The following is a 16,415-nucleotide window of genomic DNA, read 5'->3' on the forward strand; positions in this document are numbered from 1 at the left end:
CACGTGGAGTGCATCACCCAAGGAACCACTCTTGGGTATACTGGGATTACTGCACTGATTTCACAGTCTTTAAAGCTGACCTTCAGAAGGACAAATGAGGAAAAAGAAGCAGGATATTCTGCTCTGAGCGTTTCGGAATAAGAAATGCAGGTCTTGGCTGTGTGTTTGGGAGGATGAATAGAGAGCAAGCAGGTTTAACACCAGCAGGGCCAACAAAGAGGCACGGGGCTGTCTGACACGGGCAAATGATTTTTCTTCTGAGCGTGTTTTTTTGTCTGATAACTGCAGTTTATGTCAAATATCTGGCAAAGTGTACAATGGTGGAAAGGAAAATTCTTGCATCAGCTGCAAAAGCCTCCAGCTATTAAAAGCTGTTCCTCATTTAACCAGACCATGCACTATACAGTAGGCACACTGACAGTCCCATGCAAAGTAAGAAGCTTCCAGTGTTGCTCTAAGTAAAGCTCCAATAGATTGAGCAGGATGATACCACAGCTGTGGGACATCCCCATCACCTCCTCTCTAAATGGTACCATCCTCTGAATGGTACTATAACACATCAAAGCCAAATTGATATTACTTCCTTTTGCTCTGTGTTCTCACCAGACGTAAGATGTGGAAGGAATTAATTACAGCTGATTAAAAATTAAATCCTCTGTCTTGCCTTTGGTTACTGTATTTCTCTCTCTGACTCAGAACATGCAGCTTAATGCTCCGTTACGCTCTGCCTCTGTTCCCTTTTATTTGGGAATAATTTGCTTACTTCTCCTTGGCTTCAGCATTGGGCTCTGTCATTTGGTGCTCGCAGTGCCAGTTGCTCAGCCCTTCCAACCCAGACTGCCAGGGTCCCTTCCAACCCAAACCATTCTGTGATTCTGTCATTCTGTAAGTGGAATGCTTGCCAGGTAGATCACAAGAAATTCTCAGTGCTATTCATTCATCTACAAGCTCTAGATAGAGAACATCCAGGCTACATGTAGGTCTGTCCTATAAAACCACCACCAGGTTCTGTGATGAGGTTTGATGGAGATCAAGTCTGTGACCACCATTGGAACAGGCCAGCTTCGGAACCTTCAAAGCATTCAGAAAGACTAGAACGGACTATTTAAGAAAACAGTCAGTGTTAATCATGCAAGATATCTACAGAGGTCTTACAGAGCTTTCCATGGAAGTTTTGCTACAATCCATGGCAAGAGAAAGCCATAAGCAGAAACCTAGAAGCGTGCATTGTCATTGCAAGAGCTGTTAGGAACCTTTGACTGTTAGCATCCTGCTGGAAAAAAAAAACAAGTGGTTTGAACCCGGAGTTCCATCTGTCACCACCTCTGTCAAGGCCTCATTAGCATGCAAGTGAGATGTCACTCAGTCGCACTTTCCAAGAAATTTCCTTGTCAAAGTCCACCAAACTAAATTACTCAGCAGAGAGGGAAAATGCACATTTATGAATACACAGGCTACACGCTGAAGGTGCATTGTCCAAGACAAATGCAGTTTTGCACCGCAGAGTTTTTTAAGTGAGCCTAGATATTTTTTGATTGAATTATATCAGCTGTGTGCTTTATAAAAATATTATTTCAAAGTCATTCTACCACCACCTCACCTATGGAAATGCGCTACTCAAATACTTGCTAATGCAGTTAATAGAAATTGGAAGTACACCTCTAGCTGCTAATACATCTATTGCTACAGCCACTAATAGTTAAAGTTACCTGGGTATCCATCTTGAATGCTGTTAAAGTCAGCTGATAACAATTATTCCAGCTAAACCATTCAAAAGGTGCTTTGAACTTGTTTATGGTCCTTCGTCACACTGTGCAGCCAGGTAGGAGGCTATGTTCTCACCTGAACAGAGTACCATCAATAATTTAGAGTGTGAGTCAGGGACTTTGTCCTATGGCACTTGCATACGCATCATGGCCACTTTTCCAAGATAAGAACTAGAAACTGTATCTTCCTTGAGATTACATTGCAGACACCAGTGATCTCTGATTAGTTGGTATAAGTGTTTTATGTTAATTACAAGCTATCAAAATAAGTGACTGCATCTATCTGCTGTATTAAAACAGGAGTCAGCCCAAACCAGGACTTTGCAGACTGAGTGGTGGGTGCTCACCTGCATGTTGAGAGACTTGGAGGTCAGAAGATGAAGGAGAGGCCTAAGCTGGAAGCTCTAAGGTTAATAATGTATATTCCCTTGTTATAGTATCTCTTTTCCCAGGTTGAGGCTAAGACATGCTTAAAAATTAAAAGTGCAGATATCCCACAAAGGAGGAGCAGATGCTAAGACTACACATTCATCTTTAATGTGATTCCAACTCAGAACACCTATTTTGCTAACTTTCTTGCATTACTGCAGTCTCTGTATAATGTTATTCCTTAAATAAAACAGAATCAAAATAATTTTATAAAGAAGGAGTACCTGACACTAACATTCACGTATTTTCTTCTTTTTTTCCTTCCTTTCTTTCTGCAGGGTCCTGATGGTGCAGCCAGATCCTGAGGAAAGGCACTCCCACCTCTCTGCTGGAATCCTTGCAGTGCTGTCCTCACACTCCATCCCACAAACTGATGAAAAATTGGACCACAAACTTGTATGGATTTCTAAAGCTGCTTAAATAAAGAGAAAGAGAGAACATTTGCTCAGTTTTTTTGTCAGGTTCACCCAGCTCAATTCCCATTACAAATAATGTGGGGCACCTAAAGGCCATGGGCTTACTTGCGTGGTGTCCATGCTCCCACAGCAAAGAAGCAGCACGCATAGATATGTAGAGCAAGGAAGTATGAGTACTAACATCAGAAAACTGAGCAGCAGCAAAGGCAACACCAACAGTCCTGACTGAATGCTGGAGCTTCTGTGTACATCTGCTTTGCAGGAAATGCTAACAAATACTGGGAAGCCACTCTGTTTATTACTTTGAGCACATTCCAGGAAAGGAAAATAAAAAATTGACCATAGTATGGCAGTACAGTACATAGATGTCAAGCACAATAATTTCTTATATTGACTTCAGTGTAGAAACCACTGAGGAAAATTCATTCATTTATAAATACACGAGTGAATATGAGTGTATCACTGAACGTTTTAAGGGGTGGAGAAAGAAAGTATACTCACGCTAAGACAAACTCTTGGAAGCAAACGCTGAGCCCTTGCAATCACTTGTCTGCTGTCAAAACCTTTTGTGCTCATCCTCATCCCAGTGCCCCCACCTACACAGACGAGGCTGTGTATTTCAGTAAAATAAACCACAGTTACTTTAACGTGCAGTGGTGCTGTTACCTTGACCACCAACAAAAGCACTGTTGCTCTTTCAGACACTTACAACTTTGAAGTTGCCACCAGCCCTAATACCAAATGGACCTTTTCAAGACATCCATTCTCAGTAAGGAATGCCGAAGAACTGCTACATACAAAGGAGGATAAAGAAGACATGGAATTAAAGGAAGCAAACACTGCTCTTTGCAGCCTTAAGAGTTGAACCCAGAATTCTGCGTCACTTCAGCATTCGCACGGATAAAAACAGAGATGGGAATGTTGTGCTGTGTTCCCTTTGCACCACGGAGCGATGGGTCTGCTTCTATGGACAGTTTTGGTGGAGAAACCATTCCATGTGATCTGCTCTTCCTCAGCCACACTGCACCTGGGTAATTGGCCTCATTACAGAGGAATATTTTAGCAGTCAGACGTGGCTTCATGCTACAGTACCTTTGTGCAGACAGATCACCTTTAGCGATTATTTATTTCAGGAGTTCAGATTCCTGCCTTCCTGTGACATGATGAATGACTTTTAAGTAACATAATATCTGGTTTCCTCTTCTTTCACACACCCATTTCATTGCCAGTTGTCTTCAGTGACCAGATCTAGGATTGTTTGCAGTCAAATCAAATGGGAAAGAGAAACTCTTTACCACATGCCCAGCCTCCTCTTGTTCATTTTTAATTGAATTCTTGCTTGTTTTAAAATCGCTATCAATTATTCACTCCTGAACTTATTAACTCTGAACATCACAAGTAATAAATAGGACTGCTCTACTGTTCAGTCAGAAGTACCAGAGCCTCTCTCATCACTGCTGGGCTCTAAGAAAGACATCCTGGCCTTTCAGACCAGCACTCAGTCCTCTCTTTCATCCCCAGCTTTAACATTTGAAAAGAGTATTTTTTTTTTTTAATGAGCTAAATTAAATCCTTGATGTTTTGTTTATAACCCACACTGGTTCCCAAGCCAGCTGGGAGGAAACAAACAAAGCAGTAAAGCAACAGAAACAGCAACAAAAACCCAACAGAGGGAACGGGAGACAATTTGATCCCAGTAACACAGAGCAAAACTGAAACCTGTGCTCTCTGTGTGATCTCAAAACCTCTCTGCACTGCATGCTGGCAGCATTCGTACCATCACAGGAGATCAAGCATTTCAAGATGCAAGGCTCTTCAGTCAAATCAGATTCAAATACATTATTCTGACGTTACATCCAAGGCCCAGCAAGCAGCCTCAGCACTGCTGAGTTGGGAGGTGTGCCATCTGCACACACACAGAGCCATCACCAGGCTCAGGTGGGCACAAGGCTTCAACCAGTGCAGGCCCTCATGTAGGCAAAAAAAATTACCAAAAAAGCAATGTTGTGGGTTGACTGGAGTGCTGAAAAATGCACAAGATAATTAGTTTAACAACTATGCAACTAATGTTTTTTTAGCTTTATTCTGTTAGCAATGGAGGGGTGGCACGTGAAGCAGCTGGAAGGGGTCAAGGTGCTCCCTGGGATGGTGCTTCTTGTCACTAGAAGCAGACCCAGTAATAACTGGGAATGAGGAATCAATTTCTTATGATTTAATAAATGCATTTGTAATTTACCAACCTGTGGAGCTCATGACTACACAGAAAGAGGATTGATAGAGGAGTTCAGACCTGGATGCAGCCCTGCTCAGCCACAAGCTGCTGGTGTGCGTTTACCAGAAATTGCCTTCTGTGCATATGATAATGCAGTACAAAGGAAACCTGTTTTAAAGCAAACAAACACTGAAGCTAGCCTGCATTCTAAGGCCCGAGCTGCTTAGGTCTACCTCATCTCAGCCTTCCCACAGCATTACACTGTATATATCACTTAAACACACCGTGAGAGCTTCACTTTCACATCTATAAAACACAACTAACCGGGCTTCCTTTTCCTTGCATGGCTTCTGTGAATATTCAGACACAAACTGTTGTGCAATGCTAATGTGTAAGAAAGCAATTAAAAATGCCAAAGATAGATAGAGGGCTCCTAGGAGAATGTAAAGCTGTAAAAAATCTATTTCAAACTCACTTCTCATGCAGGTCACTAAATCTGTGCCTATAATATTAGGAGTGTGCTGGCTAACTGGCCACTAACTATACAAAAGCCTTTTCTCTCCAAGTTCAATCAAAAGGACAACAGCATATGACAGACCCCTTGTATCTTTTGGTATTTTAGCCTGTCACAGCAGGGACCTCCTGCAGTGCTAGGAAAAGAAGGTTTTTTTGCTGGCCAAGCTAAAGCTAACAAAAATACCTAATGAGTAGAGGAGCTGAGAAGCTTGTGCATTTAGCTACGTCTAAAGTAGCATGTGCACACTGAATGCAGGCATAAAAAATGAATTCCAGAGATCCTATCAGATATACTTTCAAGTGACTGGAAGAAAAAAAAAATACTATTTTCTGTAACTGTTTTTACTCGAATCAAACATTTTTTTTGGAGGGGAGGGGAATATATACAACCATCACATCCATCTACAAGAAGGGAAAAAGAACTTCCGCCCTACACCCTGAGCATTAACAATGCCTTATGCCTTGCAGGATCCTGGTCTGACTGATCACCTCCTCTCCCTAGCACTGGTCTCTCTCCCTGTCGATTATCTCCACCCCTCTCACCTGTACCACAGTTTCTCACCATCCCAGCCAACTTCCCCCTAATGTGGCACGAAGCCAGATGAGGCTGATGGACCTTAGGGCTCACCGTGTGCTCTAGTTTGAGGATGCAGTGGAGAAGCTGCAGGTGGGAGAGGTATGTGACTGTATGTCCCCCATCAGGGATACCTGAGTTTCACATCAGGCTTTCAGTCCAGAACTGAAATTCCCTACTGTTGCTCTAAAATGTAATGTGCATCCTTTCACACAAAATAAGCTGGGAAAAAAAAAAAAAAAAGAAGTCAAATGGCATCTACCAGCAGAACGGAGCTTCATTCCATAGGAGGAATTAAGGTAGAGCAGAGCTTTCATCTGTGATGGCACCTTTGTTCCAAAATGAGCTGAGCATGGAGAAAGAGCTAGAGCTTCTGTTCAGAATCAAAGACAAGAAAAAAAGTGTTCATTCAGATGTTAGCTTATGCTGCAAGTGCGACGTGCTTCAGAAGAAACTTTACAGGCAGTCAAGAGAAGGCATAATTGACATCCGGGTCCAGATGGATGCCTCTGCACAAGCCAAGGAGAGCAGTTAGAAAGGTGCAGTCAGTACATAAACATTGGGTAATCCTTCTTCTTCTTCTCCAGGACAAACTCAGCCTATAGATTTGATGACAAAACTTCCATGACTAAGTAGCTGCTAATTAAATGCGTAATATATAATTATTACATGCAACATGCCTGAGCTCTTCAGGCATATCTACTGGTGTTCCAAACAGGATACGTGTTTGGAATCAGTTTGATTCTGTTTGTCATGTCCCTTTAGAGTGGTTGTGTAGTTTATTTATCCTTCAGGCAAACCTGAAGAGGAAGCTAAAGCAAATGCAAATACATTAAAGGAAATGTACTTTGAAAGAAGTATCCATCAACCTCTCCCATTTAAAGGAGAATCCAATATTTAATCAAAGTCTTCTGTAATTAGGAAACTTGGTTCCACAGTCGTTAATCCAAAGAGGAGCATCACTGATGGATTTGTTGCTTGAATGAAGTATTTTGGCAAAGCCAAAGACTCAATAAAAATCGACGCTGTCTTGCAGCCCACTATTGACTCATTATTTGCTGCAAAGAAAGAGCACAGAGAAGGATTTCATGAACCCTTGTATGGCTTGGGACTGCTAGAGCAGGGGTTGTCAGACTGACTCCTACAGTATGGACTGGCAAATAAATTTCCTAATGAAAATTCAGTGTATGACCATTGCTAATATCTAAAGCAACATGATCTGTGTGACAAAATGATTAAATTCCTTCTGTATTCAGGGGCTGTCTTTACAGAAAAACGCCACTTGCTAATGACAAAAATGCTGGCTTTATGATAGAAAGAGAAGAGATGCTCTGTTGCAATGTGGTAATAATGCCTTTGTTCAGGGTTACACAGACAACTTCATTTTAAAGTCCTAAATAAAATTTCCAGTGAGGAGTTTGGGGAAAACACTTAGGAGTTTCTTATATTTGCACGACCAGTGACAAATCTGTTTAAAATAGGGCTGAGTTTATAGGAGAATAAGGAGTTCTTCATCAGCCCCTCATGCCTCTATTTTCAAGTTCTGCAGAGTCGTGTATGCAGCAATAAGGTACAACAGGTGCATGATCAGGTCAGATTCTAATGTATGTATGTATCATCATGCAACAGACAAGTTCTACCTAACGCAAAGCTCAAAGCAAGAAAATTATGTAAAAGTGAAGCCTGGAATAAAAAACCTTTGTTTCATTAAACTTAAAATACAATTTGACTCTGCCATGCCAATGTATATGAGCTATCTGCATTAAATTGTGTTTAATTTAACTCTAGAACTATAGGGCCCAATTAAAAATAATGAGGCCTGTCTCCAACTGTCAGGCTCAATTAGAGATAATGGGAACTGATAGTTCCTGGAATAGATTCATTTTTGTCTGATAGACGAACTAGGGCAGGGGTCTTGGCAGGGGTCATTGGAATAGACCTGGCAACAAAACATGGGTCACTCAAGCTTAAGGAGTCTTAAGGAACCTAGTTATTAAATAAGGAAGTAGGAAGTAAATCAAATCCAAAAGCACATGAATAACCCCAATAGATTCTCTTCTTCTGTTAAACATGCATATATTGCAATTCATCTAGTCATTAAGCTGCCCATTTGAAACCACAAAATATGTACCACAGAAAGGCTAAAATTGACGAGATGAAAGAAGAACTGGAAAATAAGTGCCCAGCTTATTTAGGAGTGCAAGAGGATCAGTATTTTTCCAACGTGATGCTCCAAATATTTTACTAAAATGGCAAAGGATTTGTTTTACTTAAAGATTATAAAAACCAAAAGGAGGAAAGAATATTTGGATGTATTAGGAAACCCAGCTGTATTGACAGACGTTACTTATGACGAGAAGATTACTTCCTCTTCAGCCCCAGCAACAAACATAGGAAAAACTTGTCAGCTTCTGCTAAGCACTTTCAAAGATGTAACTGAACAGTCAGGCAAATTCATAAACGCGCCTGTGAGGAATGAAGACATGTGTCCTTGAGGAAACATGAATGGGTGATATGGCTCGTGACAACTTTTAGGCACTAGACAGTAGCTGTCATTTTAGATGAGTAATTAATCTTGAACTGAGAGGGAGATGTGGAGCACTGTTGGCTGTTTATTCGGCTAGAATGACAGCCAGTGTCTGTTAGCACCGCCTGTACCCTGCCTGGAATCCGTAACCTCTCCGAGGCAAAGCTTCCCTGTGCATCCATTGTCAACAGCAATGACTCTGAAGTTCGTGTTGGGCAATGCTGACGTGCTGTGCCTTGGCTTGCCTTTTGTTTCTGTGTGAAGACACTTTTTTAATCTAATGATATCTTTCTCAATGTCTAATGATGCTCGTGCTACGTGCTGCTGATGGCATTTTATCCTCTGTTCCCCTCCCCCTTACATGTATGGGCCTGCAAAGTCATGCTTTGCATTTTAAATCTGTTCTCTGGGACTCCCAAAGAAAGAAAGAAAGAAGGGTTGAGCGTTTGAGCTTCCCCACAACACGATTTACTCTTTGTGCTGAAAGAATGTGCAAATTTATGATCGGGCATGTTATTTTTCTTCATACTTCCCTTCTTGTATGCTAAGAACCTCGATGAAGGACTCTCTACTGCCATTACAGAGCACCATGTCACTACAAGACAGCACAGTGCTACTGGCACCACAAAGTTTTGTTCCCTTCTCCCATTGTCTTTCCTTGGTTAAAAGCACTGGCTATGGGTGACAGCCTCCTTGGCTTGGTCCGTACTGCTCACTGGCTGTAGTAGATGGGAATTAACACACACAAGGAGGATCTTTGGAGCCTGCCTCATGGTTGTCTGCATTCGTGTAACACCTGGAAGGAACTGGGCATAGATGTCAATTACCATCCTTAGTAGTGACATTGTATTAAAAACAAAAGTACATGTTTACTAGAGTCTGAAGTATGCCCAGCTCATGTCATACAGCACATGGGAGAGCAGAAGTACTGAGATTCTGGAGAATTCTGTTATCTGTATCAGTATGTGTCACCTGCACTCAGCACAAGAACCTCAGGAAGAAGACTATTTTCCACAAGCAACACTTCACATCAGTATATATATTATACATACACATGTGTACATATAGGAATGTATGTATATGTGCAACTTTAACCCACAGAAAGCATTACTGCCCACAGTTATTGTTGTACCTCTCTGCTGGAAGAATCAAATGTTTTGTTAGCTTCATTCTCAGTTGAGCTTTATGACTTTGGTCAATGCCAGGAGGTAAATTCTGTGAAATTCTCATCTCTCTCTGTCTTGGTCTCATCTTGTAAGTCTCAGTTTTCTTAAGTGTTAACGATTAGATTTCACTTCAAGGAAATTTCATTTCTTTTTCCTTCATTGCAGCAGCAAATTATGATGATATTTTTGCATTTCTACAGCCTCTTCTATCAAAGTCTCTGAAAGTCTTGTGAAAAAGCTAACGGAGCCCCACCACGGTAATAGCAGACATTGTTGGTTCTACAGAAGAATTAACCAAGCCACAGCTCACCACATCATGCTGCTATTCATTTTATTTTGCAGAACTCATCCAATCAGTCACTTCCAAATAACAAATTTTTGAGGAAGTGAAATTTTCATTTTCATCACCACGCAGTAAATTTGTTTCTAGTTCTGCTGTTCCTGACTTGGATGTCTAACTCAGTCCAAGACTTGGTGTGCAAAAGTTCATGACACAAGCTGAAATAATGAGTTACTGCCTTAATTAGCAAAGCCATACAGAAAATGTGGAAATCTGTGACTGTGCAAGATTACACACATGGTCAATGACAGTGGTAAGAGATGTATTGCCCAACAACCAATTTGGACCCATCTATTTTGCACATTTTCTTCAAAATTGCTTTTCCCACACAGGACATAAAACAAATGAAAAAGAATGAATCTGATCTCTCACAGTACCTGTACTCAGTATTCACAGGAAACAATGAGGAAGTGAAAATAGTGATGAGAAACAGCATTTGGGTTGGATTTCTTTTTTAAAACCTTCGCTTCAAATGAAGAGAACGAAACCCAAATATTATGCACTAAAAGAAATTCTGCCAACACTGTGAAATTCCTTAGTTTTTAGAGCACAATAAAAAGTATTCTGCAATTTCAGGAAGTCCATTTTTGATCACATTTCTATATTAATGGTTGAAATCCAACAGTGCATTCTAATCTGAGCTCTGTGTGATAAAACAAACGGCTTCACACAATGGTGCACACCAAAATGAAAAAAACCTTAATCAAAGATACAGATCTATATGCAAAACAATGCCTAAGCAAGTCCTTCTGATTACTCTATATATTCAACTTCAAGGTTTCTTAGAGTGTTTTAAAATTTACTGAGGGCATTTATAGTCATGAAGCACTGACACATGACATGAACAGTGCTAGGTGTGCCAGTGCTATGAGAGGGACAAAATGACAGAAGGTGGGAAAAGCAGATTTACTGTCAGAACTTCACACTCACGTGACTCTGAATGATTTTCACTTCACCCAGTGGCACAGTGCCACAATGGAGAGTTGCTTCTTTTTCTAAAACCACACACACAGAAGAATACATGGTTTTAAATTCATGCATAGGAAACAGCTGAAATAATCCACAAGACTGGCAACCAGCAAAGGCAAGCATGAATACATCAACCTTCCATTTGCCAAGTTGGCCAGGAATAGCATTCTGATGCTGAGTGAGAGAAAAGGAAATCAGTTCCCCATGTGGTTACAAAACAGTGCTACACGTTTACATAGCACTGAAATCAAGCAAAGCCAAGTGCCAGCTGCTAGATTTCACACATACTACATCCAACATAAAGGATAATCTTATACATGGTTAATTCTGCCTCCCTGGTGAAACCAGATTCTTTTGACTGGACTCTTGGTTTGTTTTCAGTTTCACACTAATATCAGCCCACTGTAGCTTGATGCTATAATCCTACAGAGCTCGGTGTGCCTGACTTTCTTCAGTGGGTGCATCTTCAGAATTGATTTATATTGCTCCACAGAACTGCCCTTAATTTGGTATAAAAAGTGAGACGTTGTCATCACTTAAAGCTGAAGACTGTCACCACTAGAAAAACCAAACGTTTATCTTACAATGGCATTTGAAGAGGTTCTGAAATACAAAGAGACTCAGCAGGCAGTCGATGAATTCCCCCTGGCCCCACAAAAACATGACAGAGGAAAGAGAAGGAGACACATAATTCATCTTGAAGATACCGGAGGTTTTCTTTTTTTTCCTGCTGAGTTGGTCTAGTTTGGAACAAGCTACACCGGAGCTCATCGCAGCGCTGGGGCAATTCCCCATCACCCATTTGGTCAGCTAGGTACTGTAGCAGAAGCTGCCAAACAATTGGTTTATTCTCTTGTGATAGTAACCCAGGAAACAAATCTATGATGACACTGTTACATGCATTCGTGAACTTCGTGGCCTTGTAGGTCACTGGACAAATCTCTCTAAACTGAACTGTTGACAGTTCTTTGCAGGGTTCCCCACAGGAAACTGAAGGTTAATTGACCATTCTTTCAAACCATGAAATGCTTTTGAAAATGTTAGTTTTAAGTCCCGTAGCCTAAAATCTGATGAAACAGCGTAACTGTGCTGTAGTGTCTTGTAATTACTGGAAATTTAAAAGTATGGTCAAGGAAGGTGCAGAAATGGCTTAATTAGATTCCCGTGTCATGTAAACATGAAACAATGCTCATCTGAATTGTGATTTTGTTTAGAACAGAGATGTTGAGGTAGCAGGACACCTGCCAGAGAAGCTGTTAAAATAGAAGTGACTTCTTCTTGATTATGTTAATTTGGTGATGGCCTTATTAAGAGGAGGACTCTTACATCTTTAGTCTTAGATCCTTAGAAAAATAGGCACATGTTTACCTCATATGGATAAGATCACTGACCTCGTGGGAACCATCATGGTTTGTATCTGCAGGACTCTTCCACCTGGAAAGTCACACTGCTGTAAACATCCGCAGAAATCCCAGCAAAGCCCCGAAGTTCATGAATAACTGAAATAAAAGCAGATTTGATGTTATACAATACAAGTGACAAATCAGCTACATGACCACTTCAGATTTGCAGAAGCTACAAAGAAATCTGTGACTGTCTTGCAGAGGCTGAAGATTGAGCTGTGCCTCCAGCTGAGGCAGCAAACAGCCACTGAGAGACACAAGTTCCCAAAGGAGCTGCGTACACAACCTCATGTTCATTGCTTCTGTGACAAAATGCTGTGTGTTTACGGCAGAAAAGCAAAGGTTTCCATTCTTCTTCTTTCCAATCTTTCCACATACAAAGAGGAAAATCCTAACGTGAGAATAGGTATAGATAAAAGCATTATGATTATTTGTGCAGTGCAATCCATGGAGATTTGATGAAAACTATCAGGAATATTGTTTATAGAAAAGCTCACGACTATGGGGAGGAAACAAACTAAATCTACTTGTAATTCTCTCCACTGCCCTTTGGCTGTAAAAAGAGCAATAAAGAGATCAAAATGGACTATTTTGTCTGCAGCCTCTTTCCATAGCTAACTACAGTTATACATGACATACGTCAGCCAGCAGCATATTGAATAAACAGTGGGTGTTAAAAATACTTTCTACCCCAAAGTGCAAAATAAAAGCATTAACAGGTATGCTTACATAATGCAAGGAATTGGCTTAGCTTCACAAATGCAGGCATTCAAAACTCAGAGTACAACGGGTTTTGGTCCCAACCTTTCACACTGATGTATTTCCATCAACTATCAAAGTTCTGCAATATGACCTTCCACACACACTGGCACTGATTGTCACACACCACAGTATCTACAGATGATAGAATGGAAGCAGTTTTAGCCTCAGTCCTGATTTTGATAATTTCTACAGTCTCATATTAGATCCTATATCACTCAAAGTAACTATTTTGCTGGAAGCTAAGTAGATATGTATGGAAGCTACATTTCTCAGAGATCACTCTCTTGTTAATGAGATTTGGAGGGTTAAAATTCGCTAACAAGCTGTGATAAAGGCCATTACAATGGACATCAGAAGTGCTGGAAAACACATCAGCCAATCAGAATTCTCTCGTCACATCACTTGCTCCACAACATTGTGTGTAATTGCACAATTACACTATCTATAGACAGTGTTTGCCCCCAAATAGATACGTATCAAGGCAAAATACTGCTGTATTCACTCACAAAGGTAAAACTGAGCTATGTTTTGGTTTAATTGGATAAATTATGAGCAGACTGTCCGTTTGTGTTTCCTAGTGGACTCCCTTTGTGACTTTGCCAGCTCTTAAAATGCAGATAATAATGGCTCTGTATTCTGTGTTATAGTGGCATGTAGAAGCCCCAGGCCCATCCTCTCAGCTGTCATTAGAAATACAGCAGGGAGATCATCTCAGCCTCAAAAAATATTACTTTCAAATGCATAGCTTCATTTAGCACCTAAACCTAAGACCCATCAAAGTACAAGAAGGATGCTGGCAAGCTGAGCAGCTATATCTCCAATTTCTCCAGAATCTAAACTCCAGAATTACTCAGTAATATGCCATCCTAAAAATTACGTCTGAATGCATCAACAAAAAATAGAAATAATAGCAATGAAAATAATACTCAATAAAATAAAGTTGGGCTACCAGCAAAGCTTCTCTTTCTGATGACACACTTTACCCTAACTAACCTGGACACAGAATTTCTAGCAGCAAAGGCATCTTAAAATGAGCAAGTCAGGCACCAGGACCTCCAGAATGTTTCCCTTACCTTAGCCATGAGGAAGGGCCTTTTTGTCCGTTACATCCATGCATGTAATCAGTGATTGTGCCTATTGTAGAACTCAGATTCACCATCTGTACGCTCCCAAGTGGCCAGGCGAGTGCTAAAACCCCATCCCTATGGGATTAATCTGCAATTTCACACTAAATGATTTTTAAGTGTAATTTGTTACAATACAGTATTCTAAAAGAAATTAAAAAAAAAAGCAAAAAAAAGGCAAACGACAACAAACGGTCAGTGCTTTTGCACTGTAATGAGAGGAGGAAGCTTGTAAAGTGCCTGCGTTAAAATGGGTCTTACAGAATCCACTTCCACATTGGTTTCATGTAGACATGAAAAGATCTTGGTAACTGCAATAGCTGCTTTTTTTTTCTGAGGGAAAGAATACAAAACCAAACCCAGAATCTGTGCACTGAGCAGGGGATGAAGGATAAAGTACTCGCAATCTTGTCTGGGGGCTGAGAATTTGCACAGTGAAGTTGCAGTTTGTATTATAAATAGAATATTTCAGTTTTATATGAGGAGGGATGTAAAAGCATCAAGTAGACAAAGGAGGGCAAAAGGATCCACTCTTCCACACGAAACAAAGCTGGCTTTAAGGAAAGCAAGGAAATGTCTCCTTTTTAAGCAGCACCAACTGCTTTGAGAAGCACCTCTTTTCACCAAGCAGAGGGCACTGATCTTGACTCACACAATTATTTTCTCAAAACATTTCAGATGCTTGGCCAAGGTGGAAGAAAACTGTAATCAGAAAACATGCCATGTGAGCAGTAAGAGACTGGGGGTCAGGACAAGTCAACATCCTTGTATCAAAATGATGATGTATTAACAAGGAGCAGTTTTCCAACCCTGCTGTCGTCAATGTGGCAGCTGTGGCTCGCAGTCTAAGCAGGTCTGAGGTAGGGGAAACACTTTGATTTTAAAGCCTGACCACGTGGAATGCAGAAGTGATCGAAGTCTTTGCAGAGTTATCCTAAATCTTGGCTTTTGAGGGTTCCACAACTCTCTCTTGTTAGTTTTGACTGAATCATCTGAAGTACACTTGAGAGTGGGGAAAATAAAACAAAATCGCTTTATGGTGACCTCACTTCATAGCAAAACGGATCCAGTTCAACGTCCAAAGCAAGCTGCTACAGTTCAGATGATAATTCACAGAAATTAATGCTCATTTTAGGATAAATTCACAGACAAGGAAGTCAATGCCTTTACAAAGTGAATTCCTTGCTTTTCTTTGTAGTTTTCTTCCGCTATCTGTTACTCCAGAGAAGGAAAGAATTTAACTGCTGAAGATCGTGTTATTTTAGAGATCACGTGTGAAAACTTTCTTCGTAACATTCAACCAGAACCTTTCTTGCTGCAACTGGCTAAGCACTCCGTGTTTGCAGAACTAAGCCCTTCATCCCTTCACATTTCAGTTTAAGCTCCCCTAGCGAGTAAGATGGGTTATCAACCACCTTCCTGCTCCATACCTGTGGTAATCCGGCCCTTGGAAGCAGGAGGGGCGCAAATCACCTGCACGAGGGAAACGAATCAGGTGTATTGCCGACATTTGGACAACATTTCCCGGGATTGTCCCTCTGATGGTCTGCCGTGACAGGACGAGGGGAAACGGCTTCAAACTAAAAGAGAGGGGAGATGCCGATCGGATAAAGGCGCGCGTTTTGGCACCGAGGGCGGTGAGGCGGCGGCCCAGGGCGCGCGCAGCGGCGGCCTCACGGCGCCTCCCCGCGTCCGCCGCTCCGCGCGGGGCTCCGCGCGCCTCCTCGGCCGCTCCCGGGCAGCTTCCCGGGCTCGGATGGGGGGTGGCGGAGGCGGCGGGCCGAGCGGCGGGGAAAGCAGGGCGGCATCGGGCGGGGCGAGCCCGGCTCGGGCGGTTCTCCCCTCAGAGATTTCATTTTCCCCTCCTGACACTCAAACCGCCGCCGCACGTTTGAATGCCGCCCCCCTCCTCCTCTTTTCCCCCGCTCTTCTCTCCCTCCTCCTTTTTCTTTTTTTTTTTTTTTTTTAACCCTCTGGAAAGTTGCGAGAAGTTCGTCTTGCGCTTCTTTTTTTTTTTTTTTTTTTTTTTTTCCTCTCTCTCTCGTCACGACCCGCTCCCGCCGGGCGGAGGGGGATCAAGGGGAGGCGTAGGGAAGGGGGCTGGGGGGGGGGCTGAGGGGGGCTCTGAGGAAACGCGCTTCCCCAGCCCTGCCCCGGCCCTGACCCCCGGCCGCGCATGCTCCAGGCTGGACAGCTCCTGAGAGGGAAATT

The sequence above is a fragment of the Lagopus leucura genome, unplaced genomic scaffold (assembly GCF_019238085.1).
Source record: "Lagopus leucura isolate 7727_CA_CO unplaced genomic scaffold, USGS_WTPT01 Super-Scaffold_806, whole genome shotgun sequence".
Classification (NCBI taxonomy): domain Eukaryota; kingdom Metazoa; phylum Chordata; class Aves; order Galliformes; family Phasianidae; genus Lagopus; species Lagopus leucura.